We start from the raw sequence: 17,328 nt of genomic DNA, 5'->3' as shown, positions 1-17,328 counted from the left end.
GGGCCAGGCGCAATATTTCAGCACGGTAGGGCTTTGGAACGACAATTTGATGTTTTATAGCCCAATCGTCATCAACCAAAACATCTGGAGGTCTCCATTTACGCATGAGAATACCAGACTTTGTATAATAGGAAACAGAGCTATCTGAAGTTTTACCTTCATCATCTACCCTGTCAAACAAAGACAAAATATCTGGGTCTTTGTGTTGTTCTGCAATGAGATTTGATCTAGAAAATGTCTGACTTTGGTCAGCAGAAGTTTTACTGGAAGTTTCAAATCCACGAGGGATAACGGAATGATCCGTGTCAAACACCTGACTGAGAAAGGTGTCATTTAAGTCAGCATCTGTGACATTATTTTGAGAGTATTTTGATTCTCGGAAGTTTTCTTGACATGGCTCGAGTAATGGCACATGAAGGAAATAAATCGGGTATCTCTTGTTCAATTGGCTCTGGATCCTGATCTAAACTAGGATTATCAGTCACAAGTGGATTAGTAATGACCTTGTCCCCAGCAAGGTCGTTTCCAAGAAGAAGGTGAATCCCTTCAAAAGGCAAAAAAGGCCTAACACCTAAAGCCACAGGTCCAGAAACAAAGTCCGAAGACAAATAGACATTATGGAGAGGAACAGGAATGTAGTCATTACAATCTACCCCCTTAATAAGAACTTTAGAACCTGAAAATGACTTTTCAGAAAACGGCAGGGTATCTGCCAACAAAAGAGACTGGGAAGCCCCGTATCTCTTAAAATTTTGACAGGGGTAGCGGAAGAAAAATCACTAGAAAGTGATATAAAACCATCATGAATAAATGGTTCGAAAATACCCATAATGCTATCTTGAGAAGAATTGACCTTGACCTCATTAATTGGGGATAAGAGGGGTTTAACCTCAGAAAATGTGTTGCACACATTATTAGACTCTAATTGAGTTGATGAAGAAATAAAGCCGGTGGCTTAGATCCACTTTGACCACTTTGACCTTCACGTTTTCTTCTCAATTTGAAACACTCTGACATTAAATGGCCGTCTTTCTTGCAATAATTACAAGAAAGTGTACCGAACTGTTTGTCAGAAAGAGATTGAGACTTGGGATCTGATGATGTGGAAGTGTTACTTGAATTTTGTGAACTGTTGTCATTTGATTTCCTACTCTCCTTTGAAAAATTCTTGGATGAAAAGGAGGAGTTAAATTTACCTGCATTGTTTCTGTATGAAAAGGACTGGGATGGTTTGCTGAGAAATGAAGATTTGTGGGTCAATGAATAATCATCGGCCAAACGTGCAGCAACCTCCAATGTATCTGCCTTTTGTTCATTGATAAATGTCTTGATGTCACTCCGGATGCACCTTTTAAATTCTTCAATCAAAACAAGCTGTCGTAATTTGTCATAATTCTGACTGACCTTTTCCGAAGAACACCAACGATCAAACAGTTGTTCTTTTGTTCGAGCAAATTCAACATAAGTTTGATCCTTCACCTTCTCACAATCCCTAAATTTCTGACGGTAAGCTTCAGGCACCAACTCATAGCCTTGAGAATTAATTCCTTCACAGAATCATAATTTGAAGCCTGCTCTACTGACAACTGAATGTAAATTTCTCTGGCTTTACCCACCAAAGCACTCTGCAAAAGCATAGACCAGGACTCCTTAGGCCAATTCAGACTCTGAGCAATTTTCTCAAAATGGAGAAAATATTTGTCAACATCCTTTTCTTGGAAAGGGGGAACTAACCTGAAATGCTTAGTGATGTCAAACTTGTCCGAAGGGAAGAATTTTCCTGACTGTCCAAGCTCTAAACGTTTTATTTCTACCTGTAATCGCTGTTCTTCTAATCGCAATTCTTTTCTCTCTGTCTTTCTTCCATTTCTAATCTTTCCTGCCTTTCTTTTTTCTTTCTGTCTTTCTTCCATTTGCAATTCTTTTTCTTTCATTTCCTTTTCTAATTCCAATTTCTTAAGCTCCAAATCTGCCTGTCTCTCTTTTTCCATTGTAATTCTCTTTCTCTCATTTGTAATTCTAGTTTCTTGATCTCCAAATTTGTCTGCATTTCTAATTCTAATTTTCTGAGTTCAGAGGTAGACTTGGGCTCATAATCTTTCAGGGTGGATTCCTCAAATTGGCCTAAATCAACTAGATGTTTGGCAATACGGTACTGTATTTCCCTCTTGCGCATAGATCTTTTAACTTCTACTTTAAGGAAATTTGCCAGTGCTATGAGGTTGTCTTTTCTGAGGGAATTAAATGTGTCCTGATCAAGGTCATCCATAAATTCGTCTGGTTTAAATTCCGCCATGATTGGATTTGGCTGAGTTCACAGTGTACAGTAGTTTTGAAAAGGCTGGCAAAATGTTGTCAAACGGCTCAAAATATTCGTCTCCCGGACGAGCCCCCAATTTGTTACGTGCAGAGAAAACGAACAAAAGGGTGAACTCAGCAGTTAACGTTTAAACAAAATTTATTACGAAAATAAAACTAATTGCTAAGTTAGGGATAGGATACAAGCTTTAAAGTGTACAGACTACTTATCTCAGCTGGGACGGCAAAGCTCCAGTCTCAGAGTTGTAACAGTCAGTCGGATGAATGAACAGTCCTTTGGCTTGCAGGCTTGAATTTGCACAAAGTCCACAGTATAAATCCAGCGTTGGCAGTGAAGGTCTTGAAAAGTCTTGAGAATGACTACTGCTGGAGTTTAGTAACACACAAGAGACACGATCCCAAAAGTCTGACTGGAAGCAGTGCACGTCCCTTTTATAAAGGCATATAAGAACAATCTAGAACTTTTATTGACATGCTAATTACTGTTCTAAAATTATCTCTCTTACACAACTAATCAACTTTCCAGAACATTCCAAACATGACTAATTGAATTCAAGGTTGTGAGGTCATTAAGGGCAGTGACCTTGAGAATGTTCTAGACTAATTGAACTCAGGTCATGATGAGTGTGGGGTAAATGACCTACATAACACATAGGTACAAAGTTGTACACATATATATAATCCTTATAACTTTTAATATATGCTTTAGTGAAAACAACATTCTTGCATTCTTGAAATAAATAATAAACAAATAAATATATAATAATAAACAAATAAAATAACTTTACTTCAACTGAGTATCTGTATGATGTTTTCAGATGTTGGGGAAAAATGTATAACATGACCGTTGTGATTTCAATGCACTTTCCACAACCCAGTGTCTGCCTTTCTATGACTACCCAAGATATTCAATGTTACTCCACTGTAATGACAGTCTGCCATTGGAATAGTCCTTCATGGGCTAACTATAAAAGACCCATTAATGCCATTTTTCCTCCTTTTTTTCAGTATTTTTTCCTGTGTGTCCACTACGTATTCTAGTTCTGAACTGCCTATTAGCCAGTCCACATTCCTGTGTGGAACAGGTTGAATGGTTATTTGAGGAAAACTAGGCAGTCCATAGCAGTCCAACCTGCCACATGCCAGTATTGGAAATATGACATGTTTAAATTTTACATTCATCACTGGCTATGAATGTGAAATCAGACTCAGCCATGTTAAGTAACCATTCATTAGCAGTCCTATTGAATTCATGATAGAAGGGAAGATTGTCAATGGCTTGAATGGTAGCTTACACATGTGGCGGTAAAAATTTAGACATGCATTAATAAACTCCAAGGACTGACTTGTTGTCAATTCTCATGTTTTCACATCCTATTGTCTATTTAATTTAAATAAATTAGGCGGCACTCATGTGTAGAGTTGATTTTACTTGGGTTAAGTTTTTCAGGTGAAATTACTCATGTTTGCACTATAGAAATGCCACATGGGTCACATTTACCAGTTAAATTGTTCATAGACTTAAATATTTAGTGGCTACAGAAGCAACGGTTTGCCATTTTAAAGTGACAGTATAAAGCTGTAATTTTTTGATTTTGTTAATATTTTTGTTATGTATCAACTGCACTTACTTCATTGGTTCACAAATTTAAGTTGAATTAGCTCGTTGATATTATCAATACAACCAACATACATTTGTGTGCATGTATATTATAAAGTTCACTGTTATTGTGTTCAATTGAAGTTTAGTCCAGACCAAAATGTGTTTACCAACAATAACAATGCTGACTGTACATAATACAGGTTGTGAAGACTGGATATTTGAACGTGTTTTAGAAATAGAATAACATTAGCAATACTGGCTAACATGACTTTGAAAAAGAGAAAAAACCTGTAGTCGATGTACGAAGAACACAATTTCTGCCAAAATTATGAAGTTACAGCCTATCCTTAAATATAATTAGCATTGGTTTCATTCATCTCCATTCAAAAAACGAGACCAGGGATTTTCAGTATAATCAATGAATATGACAAGAGGGAAGTCATGCAGATGGCTGCAAACGTCTGTGAGCAGCCTCTAAATTAAATCAGCACAGATCAAATTTAAACATCGTTTATTTTTATTTTCAAAATGTGCAATAATAAACACATGTTCACCGCTAAATATTCCATATGATCGGAACCTGCATTCTATTGAAAGGTACTCACATTTCCAGACGTAATATGGTTGGATCTGTCATTAAATTTTTCTCATACGGTCCACGTTTTCGCGTACGTCCGTCAGCAACTGGCTATGATGTGCAGTCATGTACATGTACGTCAGATCATCACACAACGACGAACACACTTGCGACGGTTCTGCATCTGCCATTGTAAAACTTTCGCGATTACAACTTACATATAACTTAATGGAAACGCAGTACAGGTACTGTTCATCCCCAAACCGTTCAAAAGTCGAGCCGGATGGACTAACGGTTCTGACGATGTATAATGTCGTGACTTTGGAAAGAGTTGTGTTGGAAGAGTGGACGAGACGCAACAGGGTATGAACGTAAGGGTCCCGTAAATGAGTATGCTTGGATTTAACGAGGCTGATCAGAATTGCAACAGGGTTCACTTAGTGTGTTGGACGTCCGTATTTTAACTGATCTATTCATATAAAGTCAATTTTGCTTATTAGAAAAATCTAAAGAACAGTTTACGCGTACTTGAAATGTCAAAATTTTGCGACGATCACGACCCTTGACCTTTCGAATTTGACCAATGCTTTGTGTTCCCACACGATCACATTGCATCTCTCAAATGAGATTGCGCAGATTTTTTTGAAGTAATGGCTGTTCAGACCAGCTGAATCTTACGAATTATGGCTGATTTCTCGGTCATTTCTTCCCCCAGTGACGACACATTTTGAGTCAAAACAGCAAGTGAGTTAGGTGTAAGTGGTAATGTTTCAGTTGGCATGAAGGTAAAGTGTATTTCCCCGCGACAGTGTTAGATGCAGTGACCGAGATAGCAAGTCGTCGTGGACGATAATTTTCCATTCATCCGGTAAGTATTTGAAATGCATATTTATAAAGGGCAATTACGAAATTAGTATGCCTTATAGAGAGGCTTTTCTCTGCACATTGATGTTTTCCTGGGAAGCTTGGTTTTGTATATGGCCCGGCATTTTTAATCTGAGCTTTAGGGATGAAAAGAAAGTACGTATCTGTATACCTGGACAGGGCGGAGGGAGGTGTACAGTGTGGCCATTGATTAACGCAAAACAAAGCTGGGCTTGAACAACGCCTATAAAGCTTAGTTTGCGTCCATGGTCTCACTCAGTGCAAAAACACTGCTATAAAAAAATAGGCGAAATGAAAATATTAAAGAAAACCAAACTACCGGTAGATCGTAGGATGAACATGGCTATGTAAACTTATGATTGTTTGTACCACCCGGTCTTACTTGCATTTTTTACTTCTTTTGTCCATGGTTACTTTAAAAACCATTGTTAATATGATATTGCCAGGTAAGAAGCCTTGTATTGAAAGACAGAAAAAATATTTAGAAATGTGATACGTCTTAATTTTCAAGGGACAGCAGCTGTAATTTTTAATGAGTTCAATAACTTGTTTGCCTCATGTATTAACATACTTTCTTGTATTGATTCAAATTATGAATTGTGATGCCCTCACTTTGTAAAGATGTACATAAATTAATCAGAATAGTGGCTGTGGCAACTAGTCAAGTCAATACAACGTACACAAGCCCAATACATTTCTAGACATATATGTTACACTTTCAATGTATTAATTTTGCACTCGCAAAGATGTATGTAAAAAATTCCTCTATGTGTATGTAACAAATTACACACATTTTCTGAAACTTTATTGTAAAGTTGTTGTCTTAATAAATGTTGCTAAGTTCATTCTCTTCTTTCTGTTTCATTTCAGTGTGCATGTCAGCCAAGGCCCAAGAGAAATTTGGCAAGAATAATCATGACTTACGTAAAGAAGTCTTCAATGTCAAATTTCAAAACAAAATAGGACATGAAAGACGAGACTTGGCCAGAGTTAAATGAACTCTTTTAAAAACTAATCTTTGACTAAATCACTTTTCACTGTGTCTATGAAATTTGTTGAAGCCAAAAATTTATTAAATTGGTCATCAGACTTACGGATATGTTTTGTGCTTTTATTTTGAACGTTTGGAAAGGTGAGTCTGCTTGTGTTTGCTGTGTTCAGGTGAGTCAGAGTTGCTTTTAACTCTGTTTGGCCTGTCTTAGTTTTAGGCCAAATATGGTTAAATTACATCTCCAACCAATTGTATCATATAATTCACCGAAGAGGCTGTGTAAAAGTACTTGATTTTACTGGAATTTGATTTCACTTATTTGATGTTTGCTTACACCTTGCAAACATGCAAATGTAACAATGTTTACCAAATTCATAACGGCAACATCAAAATAAGTAAAATCGGGTTTCAAATCAGTACTTTTCATGGTGCTCTTTTTCTGCCAGGATGACCCTGTCATTCATATATGCATTCAAAATAACCTTCGTTCACATACATGTGAGTGGATTCAGAATAACCATTCGTTCACATGTATGTGAATGGCTAGCTCATTTAAATATTTCGGCCTATACACATGTTACCCACGTGCTTCTGAAATAAATGTGGACTTCCTGACTGCCTATTCCCTATGCACATGCATTACGCCATGCCAACTAGCCATGTGAATACTAATTTCACATGGTACTGACAGGCATTCCTGTTCTATAAGGATTAATTTCCTATAGCATGATGAAATAACCAGTTTCAACCGAGCCTCTGTATCATTACCAACAATTATTGCTGTTGACAAATGAAGTCAATTTTCAATAATAATATTGCTCATTTTACACATAACAACTGCATTGTGAGGTTGAAGACTTGGTATTTCATCATGCTACAAGAAGTTTAACAAGGAACTCCAGCTTCAACAAGGAATGAAAATGCTGAAAATTATTCTCTGTCTGCCATGGTGTAAAAAATTTTGGTGGCCCACCCCTTACCTTCCCTGGAATTTTCATGGCCACCCCAAGAACACTCATTTTTTTTCATGGCCCCTCCCCCATTTTCTCTTCGGGCCCCCCCTGCCGTTAATTGTGCTCGGTCCCTAAAATAGCTCTTCTCAAGAAGCCATCGAAAATTAAATTTATAGACACAATTATTAATAAAATTTAACATTAGGGGAAGACTTCATTAATTTACATGGTACCTGAAACCCGAGTCCTTGTCCTTGACAAACAGAAGACTTTTAATCCCCAAGGTGTGAATGTTCCATCGTTATGTTTATCTAATCCAGCTGGTGCTATTGTAGTGCCATTGTAGGAAAGGCAGGTCTGTGAAATTGATCCTCATGGGGAAGTAGGGTATTCCTAAGTTAATGGAGCCTTCCCGTAATGAACATTTGAATAACATTTTTGAACTCTGTTGATATCGTTTGCAATTGAATGGTGTACTACTAGCGACATAATAATGATCTTATTGATCAACTGATACCATGCAGCTCGCTGATCATGCTGATATCGACGCATGAACATTCCGTTTTCTTTATGTCTGGCACTTCACCGTGTCGGCTTTTTGAATGGCGTGATATTTAAAGGTGATGTGTCAAGTTCGATATCGACGGTAGGGATGCAATTCCTTTTCATTTTCTTCGAAAATGCATAGTTTTTTATTTCCATATTGAACCGTTAAAGTGCTGCTCATTTTTTGTGTTGAACAAGTCTGGCAGAGACCCTGCGATTCGCGTTCTTCCCTGTTGGAACACGCGCGCACCCTTCAGAGACGCGACGCGGATCCCAGGGTCTGGACGTTCTTGCAAGACCGGTCGGATTTCTGCCTGATCCGGGTACTTTATAGGACTCTACGCATCCGTCAATCAAAAACAAATGACAAGTACTATAGCCAAATAAAATGTAAAATGACAAATAAAAACATACCGCGTATATAGGTCTACTAACTACTAGTATAATATTCACTAAGCCCAGTTAGATAGGTGTTTCTTTTGACGTCACTATCCTTATGAATATTCATAACCTTGCAAGAACTGACAGTCGCTGTGTCTGGCAGCGCGTGCTCACAGCTGCACAGCGTAGCCTTCGAATGCAGGCCCACTTTAGGTGCGCACAAAACAAGGCATAGCGACTGTGGAGAGTCTAGTGTTGAACGTGCCTGTTCAGTGCAGTGCAGTGTAAATATATACAGAATACAGATTCAGGGCCGATATTGCCGGACGACGCTCCCTGGCTCAGTTTAAATTTCCTTTTTATGCGTTTTCTACATCTACAAATTCACTTGCATTTCAAAACTATAAAATAATAGCAAACTTTGCACTCAATAATGTAGTTGGCTTCGCCTCTTAAATTATGGCGTGCAAAGTTTGCTTTCGTCCATTAGGGGCCGGGAGGGGGTACATTATTGCTTAAATAAATGATTTATCATATATCCATGCCAAGAGTTTTACTAATAGTACGAAACTCTTAAATTTTGAGGATTTACTTTATAACGCCTTGCGCATAAATATCGAAATATTTGTGTGAACAGGCTTCATTCATCATCCGAAGAAGTCAACACCATGCACGACATCGCCGCAAGTCTTCCATATCTCAATGAACTCCGAGAAGAGAGACACCGCGATTCAAAAATCGTCATACAGGGGGAACTAATATGCTGTTACAATTCTAACCGATCAAAAACTGTCTTCTGCTTTGTACCCGGTGGTGGCAGTCTCGGAGCAGCCGGGTACGCACGCTCGTTAGAAATTTCATGGAAAAGGGGGTGATTTAGTCGGAAATCACGGAGACATCTAGGTCCGTGAAATCGAGAAAAAGGGGCACTTTTCAGATCACCCTCCGAGAATAGGTCTGGTTCTTCTCCCAAGACGCTTTCTCACTCGAGAGAGTAAAACCCAGCCGCGGTCCCCAAAGCCATGATCCAGAACCGTCCCGGGAGAACCGTACATCACATCGTGAAGGTGATCGTACTACGTGCCCACCCCTCAAATCAGTTCGATTAAAATTTAGTATGTTCTGGCTGTTTAGAAATCCAGTGACCGTCCCTGTGATGGTTAACTTTGTTCTTGTGTTTTATGAATGATACGCTGTATTACCGGGGGGGGGGGGGAGAGATAGCTAATTCAACATCCAACAACAACTTCCTGTATGACTAGCAATATGGCGGTCGGTGGTATAGAGGTGTTCTTCGCGGGAGATGCAAAACCTGTGCAGAAATTGCATGGAATTTGTCAGTGAAAATGACAGTTTGAGATGCGGTTATTGTGGATGTGTACCTGGAGTACACACAGTGAGTCCAGAAGTGAATCAAATGTTGGAAAGTGAGTTCTCCGAGTCAAGTAAGTCTTTTCAAAAACTTAGCGAAACGCATAAATTAATAAATGTACAGCTTCAATTGTTGTGGATCCGTAGCCCTACCACTCTCTTTGCTGGTTGTGTTGGGGGTACTCCAGAACCGTCCCGGGAGAACCGTACATCACATCGTGAAGGTGATTGTAACTACTCTTTGCTGGTTGTGTTGGGGGGACTCCCCCAACACAACCAGCAAAGGGAGTGGTAGGGCTACGGATCCGCAGCAAAAATGTAGCTAGCTGTGCTCTTTGGCGTCTATCGAATGCGCTTGGGCCAAGGTCTGTGGCGATGACCCTTGACCCGAGCGCGTTCGATAGACGCCACAACACCACTGCGATATCACAGCTTGGTCCATAGCTACTAGCTTACAAGTTGTAAGGCATCGCTGGTCAACTCAAGTCAGCGAATCAACATGATAATGCCTACTGTTATTTCTAGTTGAATCAGTTGTCATTTTATAGATTGTACTAACACTTGCATGAGGTGTTATGTAGTTGTAGTATTTCTCGTTAAGTTGGTTGTCATTTATTTGGTAGATTATCTGTTCAGGTTATTGTAATAAAAGTTGCATGTGGTGTTTGTACTAGAAGTATTTCTAGTTGAATTAACTGTTATTCAGTAGATTGTACCCGGTTTATTGTACTGACATTTACATGTAGTGTTTTGTAGTACATATAGTTGTATTAACAGTTGAGATTGTAGTATTAGATAGATAGTTACCTGAAAGCAGGAGAGTACTATTTATCCAATCTTTGCTGAAATTCAGTGAAAGAAATGGTTGTTGCTGGTGGCAAATTTCCCTTAGCTACAAGTGATTTTTCTTCAAAAGGATTTTTTTTTTGTTTTTGCAGCTACAGATGACGGATGATGTCTAATAGCTCAAGAGCCATCAACTGATACAAGATCAAAATGGATCAGAAAAGTGATTGTATATGAGTGTGACTGATGAACATATGGTGAAGACAAAACATTGAACGATCACTGTATTTCAAGTTTTCATTATGTTACTAAGCATACATTGAACAAGGCAGTCTGTTACTGTGCACATCAAACACAAAGTCAACCCATGCTAAGCTAGTGTATTATGTGTTCCTTTTTCACCAAGAGTCAGCACACTTGCTTTGAAATTGGTAAATAATGTATTCAAATGTCTTGGCAAACATTTAGGTAAAATCTCACAGATATCGGAAAAAAGGGGGTGTTTTCGCAGTGACTTTCTCCCAGATTTTCTCAAAAAAGGGGGTGTTTTCAGAGAAAAATTCTGGGAAAAGGGGTACATTTCAAACTCTGCTAACGAGCGTGGGTACCCACCGTCAAGAGACTGCCACCGCCGGGGCTTTGTATCTCTCCTGATTTCGACCCCGAGCGATCTTCGTGCCGCGGCACGGAATGGGGCCGTCATTTTGTTTGTTTACACTGAGAGTTGCCATGTCATCAATGTTGCGCGCGACATCGCTGTCACGCACGTCACGCGCTCGCTACCTGTTTGGAGGTACCGTGGCGTGCGAACGGCAGAATGTTTGCTAGAACTTATCTAAACAAATACAAGAACTCTAACAGAAAAACCATGGGAAAACAGAAGAAGACTCAACATGTTATTTTCGTATTTAGGGAGCGTTCAGTTATTACGGCCGGGGGCTGGCCGGCAAAATCAAGGGGGGGTCACCTTAAATTTCAAAACTGCAAGGGGGGAGGTCATGTATTTTTCAAACAGCTCGGGGGGGGGGGGGTCAGTTAATTTTCATAAGTATCCGTCCCGTCATAAAGCAGTTTCAGTGTTCAGAAATATTCTGGAGATAAAAATGGTTCGCTGCATGATTTCATTCTCTGAAGTCATTTAACTGTAAATCTGAACAAAATTATAATATCTGTCGCATGGACATCTTACTTTCGTAATAACCTTATTATTATACATCTTACATTCGTGACTGGGGCATCAAATTGTCAGAGTAATGACCGTTTTCGTACAATGTCAACAATTTTTCTTCTGATTTATAGCACAAGTGTGGAACGCTATATCTCAGACGCGCTTCTGCAAGTTCTGGATAGTGTGTGTGCACTACACACGTACGTACAGAGCACGCGAGACATGTTCTGGCACTCGTCCAATGAGTCCCTTTAAACCGTTCAACAGTGAACGCGCAGATACAGCTGCAGGGGATGGTTTGCCTTGAACCGTACGTGTTACGGAACGGGCGTTCCGTACGGCTTTTTTAGCGCACGCAAAATTCTATTGTTCTCGATGGTAGATGTATAATAATGCATAGTACTCTGAGCTAGTCAGTTTTTGGTGTACATGCGGTTATCGCAAAGGAGAGCAGGGGCGTAGGAAGCACTTCACGGAAAGCATGCAAAGGTAACCTTTATTCTGGTGATGAATGAATTACGATCTAAAATTTGCAAATATTAATAAATTAAAATATTAAACCATATGTGAATAAATTTAAATAATTAAAACAGGCCAAAATTAATCTAAATACACTGTGTAGTAACTCTCGCCGTAGACTGAACCTGGGCAATCGTAACTGTCGCCGTAGACTGAACCTGGGCAATGGTGTCACTTGTATATTTTGGCATAGATTGTGAAACTATATGAGGGTTTCCAGAGGGTTGTTCACATAAGCACATTACAATATTACAGCCTTCATATCGTGCGTTGCAAAGGCCAAGCTAAACTTAGTCAAATACTCAGTGAACAATAAAACATATTTATTGCCTTGAGCGGTCGGTTTCAAGGGACCTAAGAAATCAACGCCTATACGTTGCATAACTGATGCTACTGGGATTGGGAGCAGAGGGGTGTTTCCCCTAAGACCATGCTTGCGCGAATGGCAAGGAACACACGAGTTAACATATTCAGTAACGTCTTTGATCATATTTTTAAAGTAATATCGCAACCTGATGGTTTCCAATGTACGACTAACGCCCTGATGACCAGCGGTCGCGTCATCATGCATCCTGCGAAGAACATATAATTGTAATGCTTTCGGAACGACTAACTGCCTAATACATTTTTCCTTTTTCGCTGCCTTTCCGGTCGCATTCCAATAGTGATAGAGTACACCATTAAGAATTACATAATTATCACTATCACAAGCAATGTGTCTCGCTAATTTGTCGTCTGTCGGCAATACACCCTTTTCAAGGAAATCAAACCAAGGTTTTAACTCTTGATCCTCTCTCTGTACACTCACTATTCTTTGTTCTGCGGCATCTGGCTCTCCTATCTGACTTTCATCGGTACTAGCGTCATTATTATTTCGTTGGGGGTCTAGATTATCTGTGTCGGGCGCTTATTGCTCGTGTGTCAAAGCCTGGTCTCCTTCATACAATTTTACGTTGTATGTACACGAGTGACATTACGTGCAATGAACGTATGTCACATGGAGTCAAAACGTGATATAATTTTGATGAAATGTATAAAAGCCGATGATTTTGATAGTTCGGAGAGAACGGAGGACGGGACTTAGAACTTTTGGGAGAGTTTTTGCTGATCGACGATTGTATCCTGATTACGGACTTGGTGCCGCTCTGCCTTAGTAATAAAGATCTGAAGTGGTGAGTTAAACTGACTACTTGGTGTACGTTCCAGTTACTGAAAGTATTACGATTCCCCGTAGTATCTCTCGATTGTGTGACTTTGAGTGAGTGACGATCCATCGACAATTACAAGTTACGAAAAGTAAGTCGTAACAAATTGGTGGGAGAATCCGACGTAACTGGAAAAAATCACCGACAACGCATCAACATGGCAGAACAAGCCGAGGCACCGTTGGATCAGCAATACGACCAGATTGGCGGCCTTCAACGACGCATGGAGACTGCATTCCAACGCATGGAAGACATGCATGACAGGGACCGCAGAGAACGGGCCGAAGAGATGGACAATCTAGGTAGGCGAATTTATACTGATAATGGAGGGGTCCATATTATGCCAACGAAGTTTACTGGGAGAGAAAGTGACTGTCCTCACAAATGGTTAAAGAAGTTCGAGATGTTCTCTAACTTGAAACGGTTAGCGATTGGTAACCGGATTGATGTATTCGGTCTCCTTATGGCCGATGAGGCTGAGCGTTGGTTTACGTCTCAGCCTGACGACGTCATACAGAACTGGGACGTCCTGAGGGCTACTTTCGTTGAGCGATTTGCAAAGCAGGGACTGAGATGGAGGAACGACCGAGAAATCCGTAGTATTCAACAGGGGATCAGCGAGACGGTAGACGCTGGACGCTTGAAAGATAAGTGTGACAGGTATGGTCGGACTGACGCTGAACTTTTAAGCTTTTTTCTGCAAGGGTTACGCCCTAAGCTAATGAAGTTCGTCGCGGGAAGAGATCCCGAAGATTTCAAGGCAGCGTTCGCGTTCGGCAGAACTGGGGAGCTGGTGGTCGATTTGCCGGATGAAGATCGACGATCAACGGCATCGCACGAATCAGAGTTAACCAAAGTCATGATGATGCTAGTCGAACAGAATAGACGACTAATGGAAGAAAAGAACGGAAGCCAGCAAGTGTCGGCAGCGGCAACGGGGCTTCAACCAGCGGCAACGCCCAGGGAAGAAACGGTACGTGACCATTTTTTGAATGGTTTTGATAATTTTAGTCAAGGACAGAGGGGAACTAGATATGACGCTAATTTTAAGGGTGGTCCACGAAGTTTTCGCCAGGGAAATGGGAGTGGAAATGGTAATTTTATATGTTATACGTGTGGGATTGCGGGTCATATAAGTTCAAATTGTCCCCACCGAGTTGCTAATGTTTGTTACAATTGTAATCGGCCTGGCCATATTGCACGCAATTGTTTTGCTGGAGGCAGAAATTCTCAGGGAAAAAACGAATAAGGCCGGCAGGTTTTATAAATGGATCTGAAAATAATAATACCTGTGAACGGCGAGGGACGGGGAGTAATAATGTTGTAAAGAGTATATGTAATTTGAATATTAATGTTCAATGTATGCAAGGAATGAATGTAATTAATGTAAATGTAATGAATCAATGTATATCGGCGATTGTAGATACTGGGGCCGCCATTACTGTTGCCCCTATGCGATTATTATCAGAGGTACCGAAGTTACGCCACACTAAAATTCTCAAGTCTAATTATAAAGCTGTAAAATTAGCCGATGGTCGACAAATACCTGTGAAGGGTGTTATAAATGTGCGTGTTATTATTGGCGGTAAGAAAGCATTGATGTCGATTCATTTAGTTGAAAATTTGAAACAGAAATTAATTATTGGTGTAGATTTTTTGGCGAGATACAGAGCAATTATAGACGTGGCACAAAGAAGGTTGAAACTTCGCTCCTCCCTCGTTGTCAAGGCTGCCCAGGGGTTTGTTATTTCACCTCGGTCTGAACGTAAAGTTCCTGGCCAGTTAAATTGTAGTATGCCCGACGGAATTGTTGGACATACTGAAACAACTAAAGCTTTAAAACACCTGGGAGTTGCGACAGCGCGGGTTGTAACTGTCACCGAAAAAAACAAGATCCCAATAAGGTTGGTGAATTCGACCGACAGAGACGTATATGTCAGAAAGGGGACCAAATTGGGGATTTTCTGCCCACTTCCTGAGGGAGCTACTATTCACAATTTGGATGTTGAAAATGACACCCACCCTGCCTAATGATTTAACAAATGACGCCCTCAAACGACATTTCTTAAGTAAATTTGACTTTGGTGGTTCAGCCCTGGATGAAGATCAAACAAAGAGTTTATGCAATGTTTTATGGAAGAATCGTTTGGCATTTGTTGACGATGATACAAGATTAGGTTACTGTGATGTAATCAAAATAATCGCAATCATACCAATCCATAATCCAATAACACTAGGTCAAAATTTGTAAGACAATAGTTGTAAACATAGACACAAAACAGCACAGAACAGACAGTAAATAGACGGTACAAACAAAGTCAAATTCATGAAAGAAGATATATGGACCTCTGGCCAAAAGACCAAGAAGTGATGTCAGGTGTTTCGAAAATAGTAAGCGCATCCTGCCCCACATGTGGCACCCGCAATATATCAATCTGTAAGTCAGATAGGTAGTGGTCACTAACTAAGGCCCAATGTCACCGATGCCATCAGTGATCATTTGTCGAAGAGAGATATTGTATTTATCTACCAGCTTGCGATACCTGCCAAAAAGCGTTTGAATGTAGAGACAAGTCTTGCTCTGGTGTAACCTTGATTTAACAGTTTGAAAGAGAGATGGCCATGTCTCTCTACAAAATCACCATATGAACTGCATGCTCTTGCATATCGTACAAGCTGGGAAATGTATACCCCATAAGCAGGTGAGAGTGGAATATTACTGATGAGGTGTGGAAAATTAATTATACTAAAGTTGAAATCATCTCTCTTGTCATATAGCCTAGTAGAAAGGTGACCATTGGAGTCAAATTCAAGTAAAATGTCCAGATATGAAGCAGAGAGGCCGTTTCTGTAGTTTCTTTAATCTCCAATTCTGGAGGATAAATCATAGCGAGATATTTACTGAATTCAGAGTTATTCAATGAAATAACATCGTCTATGTATCTAAATGTTAGGTTGAAAGTACGAGCTACAGAGACCTTTTTCTGCTTGATAAGGTTCTGGATAAATTCTGCCTCGTATGAGAACAGAAATAAGTCGGCAAGTAAGGGAGCACAGTTAGTGCCCATGGGAATTCCTATACACTGTTGGAAAATGTGTCCTCCAAATTCAACAAATATGTTGTCAATGAGGAAATCAAGCACACTGATAATGTCTTTCTCGGTATAAAACACTTTAGCATTAGTTGTATTTTTAACAAAATATGTAGAATTATACCTAATACCACTATTTGTAACGGCGTGAACCGTTTTTGTAGAAAAATGCTTGGTTGATGATGTTTTTCAAGCGTTCTTTCAATTTATCATGTGGTATTGTGGTATACAATGTGGAAAAAATCGAAAGTTTTAATAGATGTTATTTTTGAAACAGATCTTGATTTCAAATTTTCCAAGAGTTCCTTCGAATTTTTTAATATCCACATTTGATTTATACCACTCCGAGAAAAGACAACATCACAGTATGATTGAAGTCCCCGTTTAACAGTACAAAGAACAGAAGTCAGTATCTTCGATAACTCTGTTGTTGAACATTTTGAAGATCCTGCGATAAACCTAGCTTTGTAAGGTGTTTTGTGGAGCTTTGGTATCCAGTATAAGCTAGGCAACTTATTATGGTCATCCTTTGTTGTAATATTAAAATTATCCATGAATGACTTATGGTTTGCCAAAATTTCAGATTTGTTGAACATTGATTGTCTGTAAGTGGAGTTGGTTGAGGTCTTAGTTACACCAAGTTCGTCTATAAGACATTCAAAATAATACTTCTTACAGACAAATACAATGTTATTGGCAGCTTTATCAGCAGGGACGACAACATATTTGTCATGGATATCATTCAAACACTTAACAGCATCAGGATCTTTAAATACAGAATAGGGTCTTCTGCAAACATGTGATCTTAGTCGACCAATACGGCCACGCACTATTTTCCTCACAGATTTGACCCATTCTGACAGTGTGTCCAACTCTACATCCTCCCTTTTAGCCCATTTCCTGGCATAATCTTCAACTGAGTCCATAATGAT

At 39.6% G+C, this 17,328-nt stretch overlaps 1 protein-coding gene and 2 long non-coding RNA genes across 5 annotated transcripts in view; 2 read left to right on the top strand and 1 right to left on the bottom strand.

Moving 5' to 3' along the window:
- Positions 1-17,328, bottom strand: part of LOC139132619 (transient receptor potential cation channel subfamily M member 5-like) — a 95,662-nt gene that overhangs the window by 60,613 nt on the left and 17,721 nt on the right. The window lies entirely within an intron of this gene.
- LOC139132609 (uncharacterized) lies at positions 5,231-6,477 on the top strand. The gene is made up of 2 exons (XR_011552375.1): positions 5,231-5,367; positions 6,255-6,477. It is a non-coding gene; the product is annotated as an uncharacterized lncRNA (long non-coding RNA).
- On the top strand, positions 9,537-10,786 carry LOC139134011 (uncharacterized). The gene is made up of 2 exons (XR_011552696.1): positions 9,537-9,700; positions 10,565-10,786. It is a non-coding gene; the product is annotated as an uncharacterized lncRNA (long non-coding RNA).

The sequence above is a fragment of the Ptychodera flava genome, chromosome 1 (assembly GCF_041260155.1).
Source record: "Ptychodera flava strain L36383 chromosome 1, AS_Pfla_20210202, whole genome shotgun sequence".
Classification (NCBI taxonomy): Eukaryota; Metazoa; Hemichordata; class Enteropneusta; family Ptychoderidae; genus Ptychodera; species Ptychodera flava.
This window is presented reverse-complemented; position numbering and strand designations above follow the sequence as displayed.